Source organism: Cherax quadricarinatus, chromosome 37 (assembly GCF_038502225.1).
Source record: "Cherax quadricarinatus isolate ZL_2023a chromosome 37, ASM3850222v1, whole genome shotgun sequence".
Classification (NCBI taxonomy): Eukaryota; Metazoa; Arthropoda; class Malacostraca; order Decapoda; family Parastacidae; genus Cherax; species Cherax quadricarinatus.
In genome coordinates, this window is record NC_091328.1 from 17,169,156 (window position 1) to 17,189,312 (window position 20,157).

At 40.1% G+C, this 20,157-nt stretch overlaps 1 protein-coding gene across 3 annotated transcripts in view; it reads left to right on the top strand.

The window, feature by feature from the left end:
• LOC128701274 (uncharacterized) overlaps positions 1-20,157 on the top strand; it is a 109,109-nt gene that overhangs the window by 1,189 nt on the left and 87,763 nt on the right. Inside the window, exon 1 of one of the 3 annotated variants that reach the window (XM_053794940.2) lies at positions 316-419. The exons of the other annotated variants lie outside the window; for them this stretch is intronic. The gene's annotated coding sequence lies outside the window, so the exon portion shown is untranslated. Of the gene's footprint in view, positions 1-315; positions 420-20,157 lie in introns of those variants that run through there. 3 annotated transcript variants of the gene reach the window in all.

Here is a 20,157-nt window from a genome sequence, read left to right on the forward strand (position 1 = left end):
CCAGAAGATAACGTAATTTCATTACAAATTCCATTCCAAGAAGAAACCTGTTACTGGGGTGATGAGATCCCGCGTGATTATGAAACAAGCTAATTGAAAAAAACTACTTATCCATGCGCACATATTCTTGCTGTCTCAGCGTAAAAAATCTCTAAATTTTCCATTGTGAATATGCTTCATTATTTTCATATTCAACTCTAACTGCTGCTTAATGCGAACATGCTCATGGTTACGTACATTCTTGCATGAAGACGACGTAGGTGATAAGGATAACATTCCAAGTTAGCCAATAGGAAGGCAAGATTCACTAGCTAGGCGATAACACTGAGATAACAGTTATCAAGCCCTGGCTTCCCGGTGAGACGCGAGTGGTAGTTGTGCTCCTTTCTTAGTGCGTGAACCTACACAGCGTGCTCACGGTAATTATCAACTTTCATATTGATCTTACACAAGATATATATTTTCAGGACCTCATTGCGAACCTATTTAGATGCAAATTCTCTTCAAATTAGTGTATGATTTTATTGTTTCAGATTTTACACTCTTCAAGGGGTGTGCTTGATGCTGGTGAAGAACTAATCTGTCGTCCACCTCCTTGAAGGCTAGGCTAAGGTTAGGTTAAGTTAGGTAAGGTTCGTCGGGAAACACGACAAGTGTTTCCTGACGCGGGTCTTACCCAGATGATGACCCGCCGTTGGAGCTTATGGTCATCTGACCGAGGCCTTTCGCTAGCTTACCGGTCCACCCCTTTACAAATTATGGTCATGGTTATAACTATTTCTCTTTAGGCTTAGAGAGAAGCTGGGCTTTCAAAGCCACAACGTGACCAGCCGGCTCTGAAGTGCTCTCCGCAGATAACAAATGGCTCGAGTCACGGTAGAGATACTAGGAAACTGGTGGTGATATATTTGTCAGGAGACAGGACAAGTGTCTCCTAGCACGGATTTTTGTCATATGATGACCTCTTATTGGTTGAACATTCACTGGCTTACTGCTATGTAATATACCCCACTTACAGAACAGACTCACTACCTATTAGTGTTTGAGGGAAAGACAAATGCTGTGTAATGCGATCCTTTATACTGACAACGTTTCGCCCACACAGTGAGCGCGCACACACACAAAGTTCAGTAATCTTTACTGTTCCATCGTTCTTATTCTTATATTTTTTTTTATTATCACACTGGCCGATTCCCACCAAGGCAGGGTGGCCCGAAAAAGAAAAACTTTCACCATCATTCACTCCATCACTGTCTTGCCAGAAGGGTGCTTTACACTACAGTTTTTAAACTGCAACATTAACACCCCTCCTTCAGAGTGCAGGCACTGTACTTCCCATCTCCAGGACTCAAGTCCGGCCTGCCGGTTTCCCTGAATCCCTTCATAAATGTTACTTTGCTCACACTCCAACAGCACGTCAAGTATTAAAAACCATTTGTCTCCATTCACTCCTATCAAACACGCTCACGCATGCCTGCTGGAAGTCCAAGCCCCTCGCACACAAAACCTCCTTTACCCCCTCCCTCCAACCCTTCCTAGGCCGACCCCTACCCCGCCTTCCTTCCACTACAGACTGATACACTCTTGAAGTCATTCTGTTTCGCTCCATTCTCTCTACATGTCCGAACCACCTCAACAACCCTTCCTCAGCCCTCTGGACAACAGTTTTGGTAATCCCGCACCTCCTCCTAACTTCCAAACTACGAATTCTCTGCATTATATTCACACCACACATTGCCCTCAGACATGACATCTCCACTGCCTCCAGCCTTCTCCTCGCTGCAACATTCATCACCCACGCTTCACACCCATATAAGAGCGTTGGTAAAACTATACTCTCATACATTCCCCTCTTTGCCTCTAAGGACAAAGTTCTTTGTCTCCACAGACTCCTAAGTGCACCACTCACTCTTTTTCCCTCATCAATTCTATGATTCACCTCATCTTTCATAGACCCATCCGCTGACACGTCCACTCCCAAATATCTGAATACGTTCACCTCCTCCATACTCTCTCCCTCCAATCTGATATTCAATCTTTCATCACCTAATCTTTTTGTTATCCTCATAACCTTACTCTTTCCTGTATTCACCTTTAATTTTCTTCTTTTGCACACCCTACCAAATTCATCCACCAATCTCTGCAGCTTCTCTTCAGAATCTCCCAAAAGCACAGTGTCATCAGCAAAGAGCAGCTGTGACAACTCCCACTTTGTGTGTGATTCTTTATCTTTTAACTCCACGCCTCTTGCCAAGACCCTCGCATTTACTTCTCTTACAACCCCATCTATAAATATATTAAACAACCACGGTGACATCACACATCCTTGTCTAAGGCCTACTTTTACTGGGAAAAAATTTCCCTCTTTCCTACATACTCTAACTTGAGCCTCACTACCCTCGTAAAAACTCTTCACTGCTTTCAGTAACCTACCTCCTACACCATACACTTGCAACATCTGCCACATTGCCCCCCTATCCACCCTGTCATACGCCTTTTCCAAATCCATAAATGCCACAAAGACCTCTTTAGCCTTATCTAAATACTGTTCACCTATATGTTTCACTGTAAACACCTGGTCCACACACCCCCTACCTTTCCTAAAGCCTCCTTGTTCATCTGCTATCCTATTCTCCGTCTTACTCTTAATTCTTTCAATTATAACTCTACCATACACTTTACCAGGTACACTCAACAGACTTATCCCCCTATAATTTTTGCACTATCTTTTATCCCCTTTGCCTTTATACAAAGGAACTATGCATGCTCTCTGCCAATCACTAGGTAAATTACCCTCTTCCATACATTTATTAAATAATTGCACCAACCACTCCAAAACTATATCCCCACCTGCTTTTAACATTTCTATCTATATCCCATCAATCCCGGCTGCCTTACCCCCTTTCATTTTACCTACTGCCTCACGAACTTCCCCCACACTCACAACTGGCTCTTCCTCACTCCTACAAGATGTTATTCCTCCTTGCCCTATACACGAAATCACAGCTTCCCTATCTTCATCAACATTTAACAATTCCTCAAAATATTCCCTCCATCTTCCCAATACCTCTAACTCTCCATTTAATAACTCTCCTCTCCTATTTTTAACTGACAAATCCATTTGTTCTCTAGGCTTTCTTAACTTGTTAATCTCACTCCAAAACTTTTTCTTATTTTCAACAAAATTTGTTGATAACATCTCACCCACTCTCTCATTTGCTCTCTTTTTACATTGCTTCACCACTCTCTTAACCTCTCTCTTTTTCTCCATATACTCTTCCCTCCTTGCATCACTTCTACTTTGTAAAAACTTCTCATATGCTAACTTTTTCTCCCTTACTACTCTCTTTACATCATCATTCCACCAATCGCTCCTCTTCCCTCCTGCACCCACTTTCCTGTAACCACAAACTTCTGCTGAACACTCTAACACTACATTTTTAAACCTACCCCATACCTCTTCGACCCCATTGCCTATGCTCTCATTAGCCCATCTATCCTCCAATAGCTGTTTATATCTTACCCTAACTGCCTCCTCTTTTAGTTTATAAACCTTCACCTCTCTCTTCCCTGATGCTTCTATTCTCCTTGTATCCCATCTACCTTTTACTCTCAGTGTAGCTACAACTAGAAAGTGATCTGATATATCTGTGGCCCCTCTATAAACATGTACATCCTGAAGTCTACTCAACAGTCTTTTATCTACCAATACATAATCCAACAAACTACTGTCATTTCGCCCTACATCATATCGTGTATACTTATTTATCCTCTTTTTCTTAAAATATGTATTACCTATAACTAAACCCCTTTCTATACAAAGTTCAATCAAAGGGCTCCCATTATCATTTACACCTGGCACCCCAAACTTACCTACCACACCCTCTCTAAAAGTTTCTCCTACTTTAGCATTCAGGTCCCCTACCACAATTACTCTCTCACTTGGTTCAAAGGCTCCTATACATTCACTTAACATCTCCCAAAATCTCTCTCTCTCCTCTGCATTCCTCTCTTCTCCCGGTGCATACACGCTTATTATGACCCACTTCTCGCATCCAACCTTTACTTTAATCCACATAATTCTTGAATTTACACATTCATATTCTCTTTTCTCCTTCCATAACTGATCATTTAACATTACTGCTACCCCTTCCTTTGCTCTAACTCTCTCAGATACTCCAGATTTAATCCCATTTATTTCCCCCCACTGAAACTCTCCTACCCCCTTCAGCTTTGTTTCGCTTAGAGCCAGGACATCCAACTTCTTTTCATTCATAACATCAGCAATCATCTGTTTCTTGTCATCCGCACTACATCCACTCACATCCAAGCATCCCAGTTTTATAAAGTTTTTCTTCTTCTCTTTTTTAGTAAATGTATACAGGAGAAGGGGTTACTAGCCCATTGCTCCCGGCATTTTAGTCGCCTCATACGACACGCATGGCTTACGGAGGAAAGATTCTTTTCCACTTCCCCATGGACAATAGAAGAAATAAAAAAGAACAAGAGCTATTTAGAAAAAGGAGAAAAACCTAGATGTATGTATATATATATATATGCATGTGCGTGTCTGTGAAGTGTGACCAAAGTGTAAGTAGGAGTAGCAAGATGTCCCTGTTATCTAGCGTGTTTATGAGACAGAAAAAGAAACCAGCAATCCTACCATCATGCAAAACAGTTACAGGTTTTTGTTTCACAGTCATCTGGCAGGAAAGACAAATGCTGTGTAATGCGATCCTTTATACTGACAACGTTTCGCCCACACAGTGAGCGCGCACACACACAAAGTTCAGTAATCTTTACTGTTCCATCGTTCTTATTCTTATAATATTTCCTTAACATTTTAAGAGGCTTAGTGTGATATGGGACAGGGAGGGAGAGAGACGATCCTCGTAACTTCCTCAGGATGACTTCACATATAAACTAGATCTCGGAGCTCGTCATTTTATTTGTTTATTGGGCTATCATAACTGCATCTTTCTCCACCCCTCTTTTCCCTATACATAGGAGTAGTCTCTCACCCCCCCCCCACATACACTGGAAGACAGGAGGAATAGGAAGGACATGATAACAATATATGAAATACTGAGAGGAAATGACAGGGTGGATAGGGACAGAAAGTTTCAGAGATATAACACAGTAACAAGGGGTCAACTGGAAGTTAAAAACTCAGATGAGTCACAGGGATGTCAGGAAGTATTTCTTCAATCGTAGAGTTGTCAGGAAGTGGAATAGTCTGGAGAGCGATGTAGTGGAGGCAGGATCCATACATAGTTTCAAGAAGACGTATGTTAAAGCTCATGGAGCAGGGAGAGAGAGTGGACCTAGTAGCGCCCAAACAGGCCAAGTGTCTATCGACAAGTGCCTCTGACAGCTAGTAGGTAACTAATTAACACACATATTTTATATATGTCGTGCCGAATAGGTAAAACTTGCGATTTTGGCTTAAATAGCAACTCTCTTCTTGCCGAATAATGCAAGCGAAAATTTGTGTATGCAATAATTATCAAAAATCATTCTGAACCTAACTAAAATAAAATATTTCATTGTTTTTGTTTATTATTAAATTCTTGCAAACTTATCTAAAATATAAATAGTAGTTGGATTAGTCTAAATCAAATTACACATGTTATAATAAGGTTAGATAAGTTGTCTAAGGTTCTTTTGGTACAAAATTAATAATTTTTACATTAACATCAATGAAAAAATATATCTGGTTAGCAGTAATCTAAAACCAAGACAATAAAGCTAACAGCTAACAGAATTCTTGGCTTCATATATAGAAATATAAATAATAGAAGTCCTCAGGTTGTTCTTCAACTCTATATATCTTTGGTTAGGCCTCATTTAGATTATGCTGCTCAGTTCTGGCCACCGTATTACAGAATGGATATAAATGCTCTGGAAATCGTACAGAGGAGGATGGTAGGTAAGACACATAGGCAACAGTTAATAAATTAGACACATGTGCAACTCTTGGGTATCTTTATTGAGGAAACGTTTCGCCACACAGTGGCTTCATCAGTCCATACGTAGGAGAAACTTGAAGAACAGGAGGAGAATGAGGTAATCAGTCCCTCAACCTTGAGTCGATGTGTTCAGTCCATCAATCTTGAATAGAATACGGCATATGAGCGGAGAAGCAGCTTATAAACCGTATGGCAGGAGAGGTGCAGCAGTCATAGGTGGTGTCACATTTGTTCAATGTCAGACACTGCAACTTCTTGGGATCTTATTACTTAGGAATTCTTCCCTTGCCTAATTCTTGGGCACGACCTACTTCCACATTGAACATATGTGACACCACCTACGACTGCTGCACCTCTCCTGCCATACGGTTCATAAGCTGCTTCTCCGCTCATATGCCGTATTCTATTCAAGATTGATGGACTGAACACATCGACTCAAGGTTGAGGGACTGATTACCTCATTCTCCTCATGTTCTTAAAGTTTCTCCTACGTATGGACTGATGAAGCCACTGTGTGGCGAAACGTTTCCTCAATAAAGATACCCAAGAGTTGCACATGTGTCTAATTTATCAACATGTCGGTTCTCTGAACCATTCATCTACAAACAGGCAACAGTTAGGCAACTTTATTCCGAAACGTTTCGCCTACACAGTAGGCTTCTTCAGTCGAATACAGAAAGAAGGCAGGAACAGTAGAGATGTGAAGACGATGTAATCAGTCCATCACCCTTGAAGTCGTAGAATTTGAGGTTGTCAGTCCCTCAGCCTGGAGAAGTTCAGTTCCATAGTCAGGAACTATCTGAAGATCAAGCGACAGTGAGGAGACTTAAATACTGTCGGAAGGAGACGTGCAGAGTAGTAGTAGTAGTGGAAATGTAGCTACTGAGAGGTCATGTCCCTCTCAGATCCAACAATTCTCACTTGAAAACGTGTCCAAGGTGTTTTCTGTACCAAGAGGAGGATGACAAAGATGATCCCATGTATCAGAAATCTTGGTATAAACCTTGGTAATAAATACCGACAGAAGTGATCAAGGTCCCAGGACCGAAACGTTTTCTAATAAATATGTTATAGTGTTTGCTTACGTGTCTTTCTAAACTTATCAGAAATCTTCCCTATGAGGATAGACTGAGGGCCCTGAATCTGCACTCTCTCGAAAGGCGCAGAATTAGGGGGGATATGATCGAAGTGTATAAATGGAAAACAGGAATAAATAAAGGGGATGTAAATAGCGTGCTGAAAATTTCCAGCCAAGACAGGACTCGCAGCAATGGTTTCAAGTTGGAAAAATTCAGATTCAGGAAGGATATAGGAAAGCACTGGTTTAGTAATAGAGTTGTGGATGAGTGGAACAAACTCCCGAGTACAGTTATTCAGGCTAAAACGTTGTGTAGTTTTAAAATCGAGCACATTTCATTCTTTGTCAGTAAGATGCCCATAGTTATTTTTAAGGGGACCTATCTTATCTCTAACTTTTGTTCTATAGACCTGGAAAAAACTTTTTGGGTTAGTTTTAGAATCTCTAGCAACTTAAATTTCATAGTCCCTTTTAGCTTTTCTTATTCCCTTTTTAATGTCCCTCTTAATGTCAATATACTGATTAATAAGGTGACCCTCACCTCTTTTGATACGCCTATAAATTCCTTTCTTATGCCCTAGTAGATATTTGAGCCTATTATTCATCCATTTTGGGTCATTTCTATTTGATCTAATTTCTTTATACGAGATAAACGTTCTTTGAGCAGCATGTATAATGTTCAGAAAACTCATATTGAGAGCCCTCTTCGTTACCCCAGTCAACAGTTGATAAGTGTTCTCTAAGCCCATCGTAATCTGCTATGCGAAAATCTGGGACTGTTACTGAGTTATCGCTACTATCGTACTTCCATTCAATGCTAAATGTAATTGATTTGTGGTCGCTAACACCCAATTCCTCTGAAATTTCTAAATTATTAACAAGGGATTCATTGTTTGACAGAGCTAAGTCAAGCAGGTTATTTCCCCTTGTAGGTTCTGTCACAAACTGCTTCAAAAAACAATCCTGAACTACTTCTAAGAAGTCGTATGATTCTAAAATCCCAGTCAAGAAATTCCAATTAATATGACTAAAGTTAAAGTCTCCTAGAATTACTACATTATCGTGCCTTGTGGCCTTAACAATTTCCTCCCATAGTAGTCTCCCTTGGTCCCTATCTAAGTTTGGGGGATGGTATATCACTCCTAAAATCAGTTTTTCATGCCCCTCTGAAAATTCTATCCAGACAGACTCTGTATGTGTTACTTCAGACTTAATACCCATTTTTATGCAACAGTTCAAGCGATCTCGGACATACAATGCCACCCCACCCCCCTTCCCGATACTTCAATCTACTTGGAACAATTTAAAACCCTGAATGTGAGATTCCGCATGCATGTCCCGACTTTTTTTAATTAAACCACGTCTCAGTTAAGGCAAATACATCAATGTTACCTGCACTAGCAACTAATCTCAACTCGTCCATCTTATTCCTAGCACTACGGCTATTAGCATAATAAACATTGAAAGACTCTCCTTTCTCTTTACCCTTCCTGCTCATTTCTGTTTTTCTACTAAACCTATTACTGTCCTTATCACCCAGTGTCACTGGCTTTTCAATATCTACCTCGTTCTGCTTATTACTAGTTCCCCTAGAACTCATAATATTACTACACTGGGACTTCACTGTTTTCCTGCCAAAACCCATACCACTAACTATTCCTAGCTTAAAGTCCTAACAGCTCCCTCCACTGCAGTTGCCAGTTCTCCCACCCCAGACCTAGATAAGTGAACCCCATCCCTGGCATACATGTCATTTCTGCCATAGAAGAGGTCCCAGTTGTCAATGAATGTTACCGCATTTTCCTTACAGTATTTGTCCAGCCAGCAATTGACACCAATTGCCCTGGACAACCATTCATTTCCAACTCCTCTCCTTGGCAAAATACCACATATGACAGGGTTCCCACCCTTACTCCTAATTATTTCTATTGCTGACCTATACCTGCTAATCAGGTCTTCACTCCTATGTCTGCCAACATCGTTGCCTCCAGCACTGAGACAGATAATAGGATTGCTCCCATTACCTCTCATGATGTCATCCAGACAGTTAACAATATCCTCCATCCCAGCCCCAGTAAAGCAAACCCTCTGTCTCCTCCTCCTGTCCTTCAAGCAGAACGCCCTATCCATATACCTAACTTGGCTATCCCCAACAACAACAATATTCTTACCTTCCTTGATGTCGTTCGTCGTGACGTTCCCAGTAGTCGACTCACATTCGTCGGGTAGCACTAAGAATGTATTAGATGTTGCCACAACAGTTTCCACGGCAGTCTCTTTCTTCTTCATTGTTTCTACCTTTCCATTCGTCTTCTTGATCGTCAACTTCGTTCCCTGCTGTCCAGCCACTGACCAGTTTCCCTTCTTGACCTGAGGACTCAAAACAGGAGGACTACTACGAATCTTCTTGTTTTCCTCGGTCAGTCGCCGAATCTCCATCTTCGCCATCCTCAATTCTTCCTTAAGCTGTTGGTAAAGTTGCTCGATGGAGGGCATCTTGCTTCAATTCGTAGAGAGCACGCAAACAGGTCTTCACAGAGCTAAGTACATGTCACCACTCAAATCCAACCCCTCTTACTCATATATTTATCCAACCTAAATTTGAAACTACCCAAAGTCCTAGCCTCAATAACCCAACTAGGTAGACTGTTCCACTCATCAACTACCCTATTTCCAAACCAATACTTTCCTATGTCCTTTCCTATATCTCTCCGAGAGAGAACCCGCAGTAATGGATTTAAATTAGATAAGTTTAGATTTAGAAAGGACATAGGAAAGTATTGGTTTGGAAATAGGGTAGTTGATGAGTGGAACAGTCTACCTAGTTGGGTTATTGAGGCTAGGACCTTGGGTAGTTTCAAATTTAGGTTGGATAAGTGGAGTCGGAGTGGTGACGTGTACTTAGCTCAGTGGTGATGTGTACTTAGCTCAGTGGTGACGTGTACTTAGCTCAGTGGTGACGTGTACTTAGCTCTGTGAAGACCTGTTTGTGTGCTCTCTGTGAATCTGATCCAGGATGCCCTCTCTTGAGCAGCTTTACCAGCAGCTGAGAGAAGAGCTCAGAGTTACTAAGCTGGAGATACGGCGATTAACGGAGGAGAACAAGAGGATTCGTAGTAATCCTCCTGTTGTGAGTCCCTAGGTTAAGAGGGGAGCTTGGTCAGTGGCCGGGCAACATGGAACCAAGCTGAGGATCAAGAAAACGGTTGGAGAGGCAGAAACAACAAGAAACCAGAAGACTACCGTGGAAACTTCCAACTCATTCTCGGTGCTACCTGACGAATGTGAGTGTTCTACTGGGAATGCCACAATGAGCACCAAGGAAGCATTGGCAGATGTGAGTGAGACATCCCTAGAAACCCAAACGAAGACCATCGAGAACGTCTTGACGAATTCCACAAGTGGTGTAATGCTACCTGACGAATGTGAGTCGTCTACTCGGAGCATCACGACGGACGACGCCAAGGAAGGTAAAAACATGTTGTTGTTGGGGATAGCCAGATTAGGTACATGGACAGGGGATTCTGCTTGAAGGATAGGAGTAGGAGGCAGAGAGTGTGTTTTCCTGGGGCTGGGATGAAGGATATTGTTAGCCGTCTGGATGACATCATGAGAGGTAATGGGAGCAATCCTATTATCTGTCTCAGTGCTGGAGGGAACGATGTTGGCAGACGTAGGAGTGAGGACCTGATTAGCAGGTATAGGTCAGCAATAGAGATAATTAGGAGGAAGGGTGGGAAACCTGTCATATGTGGCATTTTGCCAAGGAGAGGAGTTGGAAACGAATGGTTGTCCAGAGCAATTGGTGTCAATTGCTGGCTGGACAAATACTGTAAGGAAAATGCGGTAACATTCATTGACAACTGGGACCTCTTCTATGGCAGAAATGACATGTATGCCAGGGATGGGGTTCACTTATCTAGGTGTGGGGTGGGAGCACTGGCAACTGCAGTGGAGGGAGCTGTTAGGACTTTAAACTAGGAATAGTTAGTGGTATGGGTTTTGGCGGGAAAACAGTGAAGTCGCAGGGTAGGAGAACTAGTAATAGGCAAAACGAGGTGGATATTGGAAAGCCAGTGGCACTAATTGACAAGGACAGTAATAGGTTTAGTGGAATAACAGAAAGGAGCAGGAAGGGTAAAGAGAGAGGAGGGTCTTTAAATATATATTACACAAATAGTCGCAGTGCCAGAAATAAGATGGACGAGTTGAGACTAGTTGCTAGTGCAGGTAACATTGATGTATTTGCCTTAACTGAGACGTGGTTTAATTCAAAAAGTCGAGACATGCCTGCGGGATGTCACATTCAGGGTTTTAAATTGTTCCAAGCAGATAGAAGTGTCGGGAAGGGAGGTGGGGTGGCATTGTATGTCCGAGATCGCTTGAACTGTTGCATAAAAACGGGTATTAAGTCTGAAGTAACACACAGAGAGTCTGTTTTGATAGAATTTTCAGAGGGGCATGAAAAATTAATTTTAGGTGTGATATACCGTCCCCCAAACTTAGATAGGGACCAGGGGAGACTACTATGGGAGGAAATTGTTAGGGCCACAAGGCACGATAATGTAATAATTCTAGGAGACTTTAACTTTAGTCATATTGATTGGAATTTCTTGACTGGGAATTTAGAATCATACGACTTCTTAGAAGTAGTTCAGGATTGTTTTTTGAAGCAGTTTGTGACAGAACCTACAAGGGGTAGTAACCTGCTTGACTTAGTTCTGGCAAACAATGAATCCCTTGTTAATAATTTAGAAGTTTCAGAGGAACTGGGTGCTAGCGACCACAAATCAATTACATTTAGGATTGAATTTAAGTATGATAGTAGGGATAACTCAGTAACAGTCCCAGATTTTTGCTTAGGAGATTACGATGGGCTTAGAGAACATTTGTCATCTGTTGACTGGGGTAACGAAGAGAGCTATCAATATGACAGTTTTCTGAACACTATACATGCTGCTCTAAGAACGTTTATCCCGTATAAAGAAATTAGATCAAATAGAAATGACCCAAAATGGATGAATAATAGGCTGAAATATCTACTACGGCATAAGAAAGGAATTTATAGGCGTATCAAAAGAGGTGAGGGTCATCTTATGAATCAGTATATTGACATTAAGAGGGACATTAAAAAGGCGATAAGAAAAGCTAAAAGGGACTATGAAGTTAAAGTTGCTAGGGATTCTAAAACTAACCCAAAAAGTTTTTTCCAGGTATATAGAACAAAAGTCAGAGATAAGACAGGTCCCCTTAAAAATAACTATGGGCATCTTACTGACAAAGAGAATGAAATGTGCTCGATTTTAAATAATTATTTTTTCTCGGTTTTTACACAGGAAGACACTAATAATATTCCAGTAATTAATTTTTATAGTGGGCCAGAAGAAGATAAATTATGTAACATAACAGTCACTAGTGAAATGGTTGTGAAGCAGATAGACCCACTGAAGCAAAATAAGTCACCGGGTCCTGATGAGGTTTTTTCAAGGGTTCTTAAGGAATGCAAAATGGAACTCTGTGAACCATTAACTAACATTTTTAATTTATCTCTTCAAACAGGTGTAGTGTCTGATATGTGGAAGATGGCTAATGTAATTCCTATTTTTAAAACAGGGGACAAGTCGTTACCGTCAAATTACCGCCCAATAAGCCTGACCTCAATTGTAGGCAAATTACTAGAGTCAATTATAGCTCAGATTATAAGAAGCCATCTCGATAAGCATAGCTTGATTAATGATACTCAGCATGGATTCACAAGAGGCCGGTCTTGTCTAAACTAATTTATTAACTTTCTTCAGTAAAGCTTTTGAGGCTGTTGACCACGATAAAGAATTTGATATTATTTACTTAGATTTTAGTAAGGCTTTTGATAGAGTTCCGCACAAAAGACTGTTAAAGAAAGTGGCAGCTCATGGCTCACAGACAGGAAGCAGAGAGTGTCCACAAATGGGGTTAAATCCGAGTGGGGATCTGTAACAAGCGGCGTTCCACAGGGGTCAGTCTTGGGCCCGTTGTTGTTTATAATATATATCAATGATCTTGATGAAGGAATTAGTAGTGATATGAGCAAATTCGCCGATGACACAAAGATAGGTAGGATAATTGATTCAAACGTAGATGTTAGGGAACTTCAGAAAGATTTAGACAAACTCTATTCTTGGTCAGAAAAGTGGCAGATGCAGTTCAATGTAGATAAATGCAAGGTTCTGAAGCTCGGGAGTGTCCATAATGTAGAACTTAGCCATACAGATTGCGAAAAGGACTTGGGGGTTATGGTAAGCAGAAACCTTAAACCAAGACAGCAATGCTTAAGCGTACGTAATAAGGCAAATAGATAATTGGGATTTATATCAAGAAGTGTAAGCAACAGAAGTCCAGAAGTCATACTGCAGCTTTATACATCATTAGTAAGGCCTCACCTAGATTATGCAGCTCAGTTCTGGTCTCCATATTACAGAATGGACATAAATTCGTTAGAAAACATTCAGCGTAGGATGACTAAATTAATACATAGCATTAGAAATCTTCCTTATGAAGAAAGATTGAAGACTCTTAAGTTACATTCACTTGTTAGACGAAGAATGAGGGGAGACCTGATCGAGGTGTATAAGTGGAAGATAGGTGTTAATAAAGGGGATATTAATAAGGTCTTGAGGATATCTCTCCAAGAGAGAACCCGCAGTAATGGATTTAAATTAGATAAGTTTAGATTTAGAAAGGACATAGGAAAGTATTGGTTTGAAAATAGGGTGGTTGATGAGTGGAACAGTCTACCTAGTTGGGTTATTGAGGCTAAGACTTTGGGTAGCTTCAAGTTTAGGTTGGATAAGTACATGAGTGGGAGGGGTTGGATTTGAGTGGGACTTGCACATAAGAGCTTATTTCTTGGGTAACATTGAAAACTGGGTTGGGCAAATGTTTTTGTTAGTGAGATGAATTGTAAAGGACCTGCCTAGTATGGGCCAACAGGCCTGCTACAGTGTTCCTCCTTTCTTATGTTCTTATGTTCTTATAAGAGAAAATTCTAGAAAACACTTAATTTTAAATGAGTTCTTGTTAACTGACCAATTTTATGTATTCGGTACATGTGTGAGCGTGTTGGATAGGAGTGAATGGAGACGAATGGTTTTTGGGACCTGACGAGTTGTTGGAGTGTAAGCAGGGTAATATTTTGTGAAGGGATTCAGGGAAGCTGGTTAGCCGGACTTGAGTCCTGGAAATGGGAAGTACAAAGCCTGCACTTTAGAGGAGGGGTTTGGGATATTGGCGGTTTAGAGGGACTTCTAAACTGTTGTATCTGAGCGCCTCTGCAAAGACAGTGATTTACGTATGAGTGAGGTGAAACCAGCCTACTACCTATATATATATATATATATATATATATATATATATATATATATATATATATATATATATATATATATATATATATATATATATATATATATATACATATATATATATACATATATATATATATATATATACATATATATATATATATATATATATATATATATATATATATATATATATATATATATATATATATATATATATATATATCTGAGCTACTCTGCAAAGACAGTGATTTATGTATGATTATATATATATATATATATATATATATATATATATATATATATATATATATATATATATATATATATATATATATATATATACTATATATATATATATATATATATATATATATATACTAATACTACTACTACTACTACTACTACTACTACCACTAGTGAACACCGAAATGGTACCTCACTAGTATTCACCTCACTCTGAGCCTTTATATACCCTCTGTGTCCATGTATTGTTTGTAATGGCTTGATAAAGCTCCTGGAGAGCGAAACGTTGCCACAATAAATGTCACATTAGTTGCACTTGTGTCCTTTTACTTTATATATATATATATATATATATATATATATATATATATATATATATATATATATATATATATATAAATATATATATATATATATATATATATATATATATATATATATATATATATATATATATATATATATATATATATATATATGATCATACATAAATCACTGTCTTTGCGGAGTAGCTCAGATACGACTGTTTAGAAGTCCCTCCAAACCGCCAATATCCCAAACCCTTCCTCTAAAGTGCAGGCTTTGTACTTCCTATTTCCAGGACTCAAGTCCGGCTAACTAGTTTCCCTGAATCCCTTCACAAAATATAAGAACATAAGAATGTAGGAACACTGCAGAAGGCCTACTGGCCCATACGAGGCAGGTCCTCATCAAAACGACATCTACATAAAGCTACTCAAGAAATAACTCCCGTACCCCATGACACCAATCAAACCCAGCCCCTCCCACTCATATATTTGTCCAGTCTCTTCTTAAAGCTACCCAAGGTCCTAGCCTCTATCACCCCACTGGGAAGACTGTTCCACGCATCTACAACTCTGTTAGAAAACCAGTACTTACCTATGTCCTTTCTAAATCTAAATTTATCCAACTTAAATCCATTATTCCTGGTTCTTACCTGGTTCGACACCCTCAGTACTTTATTAATGTCTCCCTTGTTTATGCCCGTCATCCACTTATACACTTCAATGATATCTCCCCTCATTCTACGCCTCTCCAGAGAGTGGAGATTTAAGGCTTTAAGTCTATCTTCATACGGGAGGTTCCTTACACAGTAAATAATTTTAGTCATTCTTCTCTGTATGTTCTCTAATGAGTCTATGTCCATCCTGTAGTAAGGGGACCAAAACTGAGCAGCATAATCTAAATGAGGCTGTAAAATAACTTTTGGACTTCTATTACTTATACTTCTAGAGATAAATCCAAGTAATCTGTTGGCCTTGTTGCGCACACTGAGGCACTGCTGTCTTGGCTTTAGATTTCTGTTTACCATGACTCCCAAGTCTTTTTCACATTCTGTATGACCAAGCTCTACTTCACCTAGATTATAGCTTCGAGGGTTATTTTCATTACCAAGGGCAAGTACCTTACACTTATCCACATTTAACTTCATCTGCCATTTTTCAGACCAAGACATTAATTTGTTCAAATCGTCCTGGAGTTCATTGATATCCTCCTCAGAGTGAATTATACGGCCTATCTTTGTATCATCAGCAAACTTACTCATGTCACTAGTAATCCCTTCATCAAGGTCATTAATGTAAATTATGAACAGGAGAGGGCCTAAAACTGATCCTTGTGGAACGCCACTAGTGACTAATCCCCATTCAGATTTCACTCCATTAATGGTAACTCTCTGCTTTCTATTGGTAAGCCATACCTCAATCCATGCTAGAACTTTACCTCCTATACCATGAGCTGTCACTTTTCTTAAGAGTCTCTTGTGAGGTACTCTGTCGAAGGCTTTACTAAAATCCAAATAAACAATATCATATTCCTTATCACTGTCAACTGCCTCAAATGTTCTATTGAAGAACGTCAGTAAGTTTGTCAGGCAGGAACGACCTCTCGTGAATCCATGCTGAGATTCATTTATCAAGTTATGCTCTTCAAGGTGACTTCTGATAATGTCAGCTATAATTGATTCTAATAACTTGCCCACTATAGATGTCAGGCTTATTGGACGGTAATTTGAAGGAGTGGACTTATCCCCTGATTTGAATATAGGAACCACATTAGCCATCTTCCACAACTCTGGCACAACACTGGTAAGGATGGACCCATTGAATACACTCGTTAATGGCTGACTAAGCTCCATCTTGCATTCCTTAAGTACCCTTGAAAACAACTCATCGGGTCCCGGGGACTTATTTTGTTTCAGTTTGTCTATCTGTTTAATAACCATGTCCCTCGTGACAGTAATATTAGTTAACTTAAATTCATCAGGAACTAAATAATTGTTAATTACTGGAATCTCATTTACATCTTCCTGTGTAAAAACTGACAAAAAATAGTCATTAAATAAGGAACACATTTCCAGTTCATTATCCGTCAGCTGTCCATTCCCAGTTTTCAGAGGTCCTACTTTTTCCTTCACCTTCGTCCTATACACTTGAAAGAACCCCTTTGGATTAGTCTTTGATTCATTAGCAACTCTAATTTCATAGTCACGTTTAGCCTTTCTAATCGCCTTTTTTACTTCTCTTTTAAGCTGAACATATTGGTCAGTAAGGTTAACCTCTCCTCTTCTGATGCGCCTATAAATTCCCCTTTTCTCCCCTAATAGATGCTTTAGCCTCCTGTTAACCCATTTGGGATCGTTATTATTAGACCTAATTTCTCTCTGGGGAATGTATATACTCTGGGCACTGTGTACATTATTAAGAAAACAATCATAAAAGCAGATCCCTTCATATTCATAAGTATGATTATCGTCAATAAAATCATTAGCTAGATAACCCCAATCAAGATTAGACAGATGTTCCCTAAGTCCATTATAATCGGCAGAACGAAAATCAGGGATTTTTACTGTATTATCATTATTCTTGCATTCCCAATTAATGCTAAAAGTGATGGATTTGTGATCACTTGCGCCAAGCTCTTCAGTGATCTCCAGATTATTCACGAGTGTTTCCTTATTTGACAAGACTAGGTCTAGCAAATTATTACCCCTGGTAGGCTCAGTTACGCTCTGTTTCAGAAAACAGTCCTGAACTGTTTCCATAAAGTCACTGGACTCTAGATTACCTGTCAAAGAATTCCAGTCAATTTGACTAAAGTTAGTCCCCTACTATGACTATGTTACTGTGTCCAGAAGCCCTAACAATTTCGTCCCAAAGAAGTCTCCCTCTATCGTGATCCAAGCCTGGAGGTCGGTATATTACACCTAGAATTAGTTTTTCTTGACCCTCCACGAACTCTACCCAAACAGACTCTGTTACTGCTCCATCTATTTTTATACCTGTTTTTATGCAACAATTAATATTTTCTCGAACATACAATGCAACTCCTCCCCCCTTCCCATTACATCTATCCACATTGAACAACTTAAATCCCTGAATATTACACTCAGCAGTCATATCCCGACTCTTTAAATCATACCACGTTTCAGTTAATGCAATGATATCAAAGTTCCCAGCACATGCTACCAAACGTAGTTCATTAATTTTATTTCTTGCACTTCGACTGTTAGCATAAAATACCATCATGTTTTTTCTTCTGCACATTTTTCCTATTCATCTTTGTTTTTACACAATTTCTGAAATTATCATTACCCAGAGTTACTCCATGACAGTTACTATTAAGATTCTTAATATCAGAGCATAAGTCAATATATCCATACTCATTATTTATCATTTCTAAACCCATACCTCTAACTAATACTAGTTTAAAGTCCTAACAACCCCCTCAACTGAGTTAGCACCTGCCCTGGATAAGTGAACCCCATCCCTGGCATACATGTCATTTCGGCCATAGAAGTTGTCCCAGTTGTCAATGAATGGTACTGCATTATCCTTACAGTGTTTATCCAGCCAACAATTAATACCAATTGCTCTGGACAACCATTCATTACCAACACCTCTTCTTGGCAAAATGCCACATAAAACAGGGTGCCCCCCCCTTCTTCCTAATTATGTCTATAGCTGTCCTGAACTTTCTAACTAAATCCTCACTTCTACGCTTGCCTACATCATTGCCTCCAGCACTGAGGCAAATAATAGGATTGATCCCATTACCGTTCATGATGTTGTCAAGCCGGCTAACAATGTCCTCCATCCCAGCCCCAGGAAAGCATACCCTTTGTCTCCTACTCCTGTCCTTCAAGCAGAATGCCCTATCCATGTATCTAACCTGGCTATCCCCAACAACAACAATATTCTTACCTTCCTTGTTGTCGTTCGTCGTGACGATCCCAGTAGTCGACTCACATTCGTCGGGTAGCACCGAGAATGCGTTGGAGGTTTCCACAGGAGTTTCCACAGCAGTCTCTTTCTTCTTCATCGTTTCTGGCTTTCCATTCGTCTTCTTGATCGTCAACTTCGTCGTCCCCTGCTGTCCAGCCACTGACCACGATCCCTTCTTGACCTGAGGACTCGAAACAGGAGAACTACTACTAATCCTCTTGTTTTCCTCGGTCAATCGCCGTATCTCCATCTGCGCTGCCCTCAATTCTTCCTTAAGTTGCTGGTAAAGTTGCTCGATGGAGGGCATCTTGGTTCAGTCCACGGGAGCAAACAAAACACTTCTTCACAGAGTTAAGTACAGGTCACCACTGGGTTAAGTACAGATTCACAGAGAGCACACAAACAGGTCTTCACAGAGCTAAGTACACTCCAACAGCTCGTCAGGTCCCAAAAGCCATTCGTATCCATTCACTCCTATCTAACACGCTCACACATGCTTGCTGGAAGTCCAAGCCCCTCACCCACAAAACCTCCTTTACCCTTTCCCTCCAACCTTTTCGAGGACGACCCCTTCCCCCTCCTTCCTTCCCCTACAGATTTATATGCTCTCCAAGTCATTCTACTTTGATCCATTCTCTCTAAATGACCAAACCACCTCAACAACCCCTCTTCAGCCCTCTGACTAATACTTTTTAGTAAGAGAGAGCAGAGAGTAAGTAGTGAGTAGTGACGAGAAGAATCAGATGAGGTATGGTGAAGTTTTTTGTTGAATTAGACACATGTGCAACTCTTAGGTATCTTTATTGAGGAAACGTTTCGCCACACAGTGGCTTCATTAGTCCATACAAAGGAGAAACTTGAAGAACAAGAGAAGAATGAGGTGATCAGTCTCTCAGCCTTGAGTCGATGTGGTCAGTCCATCAATCTTGAATAGAATACGGCATATGAGCGGAGAAGCAGCTTATAAACCGTATGGCAGGAGAGGTGCAGCAGTCGTAGGTGGTGTCACATTTGTCCAATGTGGAAGTAGGTCGTGCCCAGGGGTTAGGCAAGCGAAGAAATCCCAAGTATTAATATTCCAAGATCACCATTCATCTACAGAATGGTGATGTGTTCAACAATAGAGTTGTTTGGAAGAACTCTGCATCTTCTTACGGTTGTGTTTTCTAGGTAAGCTGAGGGTTGAGTGCACGGCGCTTGCAATCTTTGACGAAATGATGAAGATAGTGAAGTGTAGAAGCGATGTATTCTTAGAGCATTCTTCCAGGAATTCACTGCTG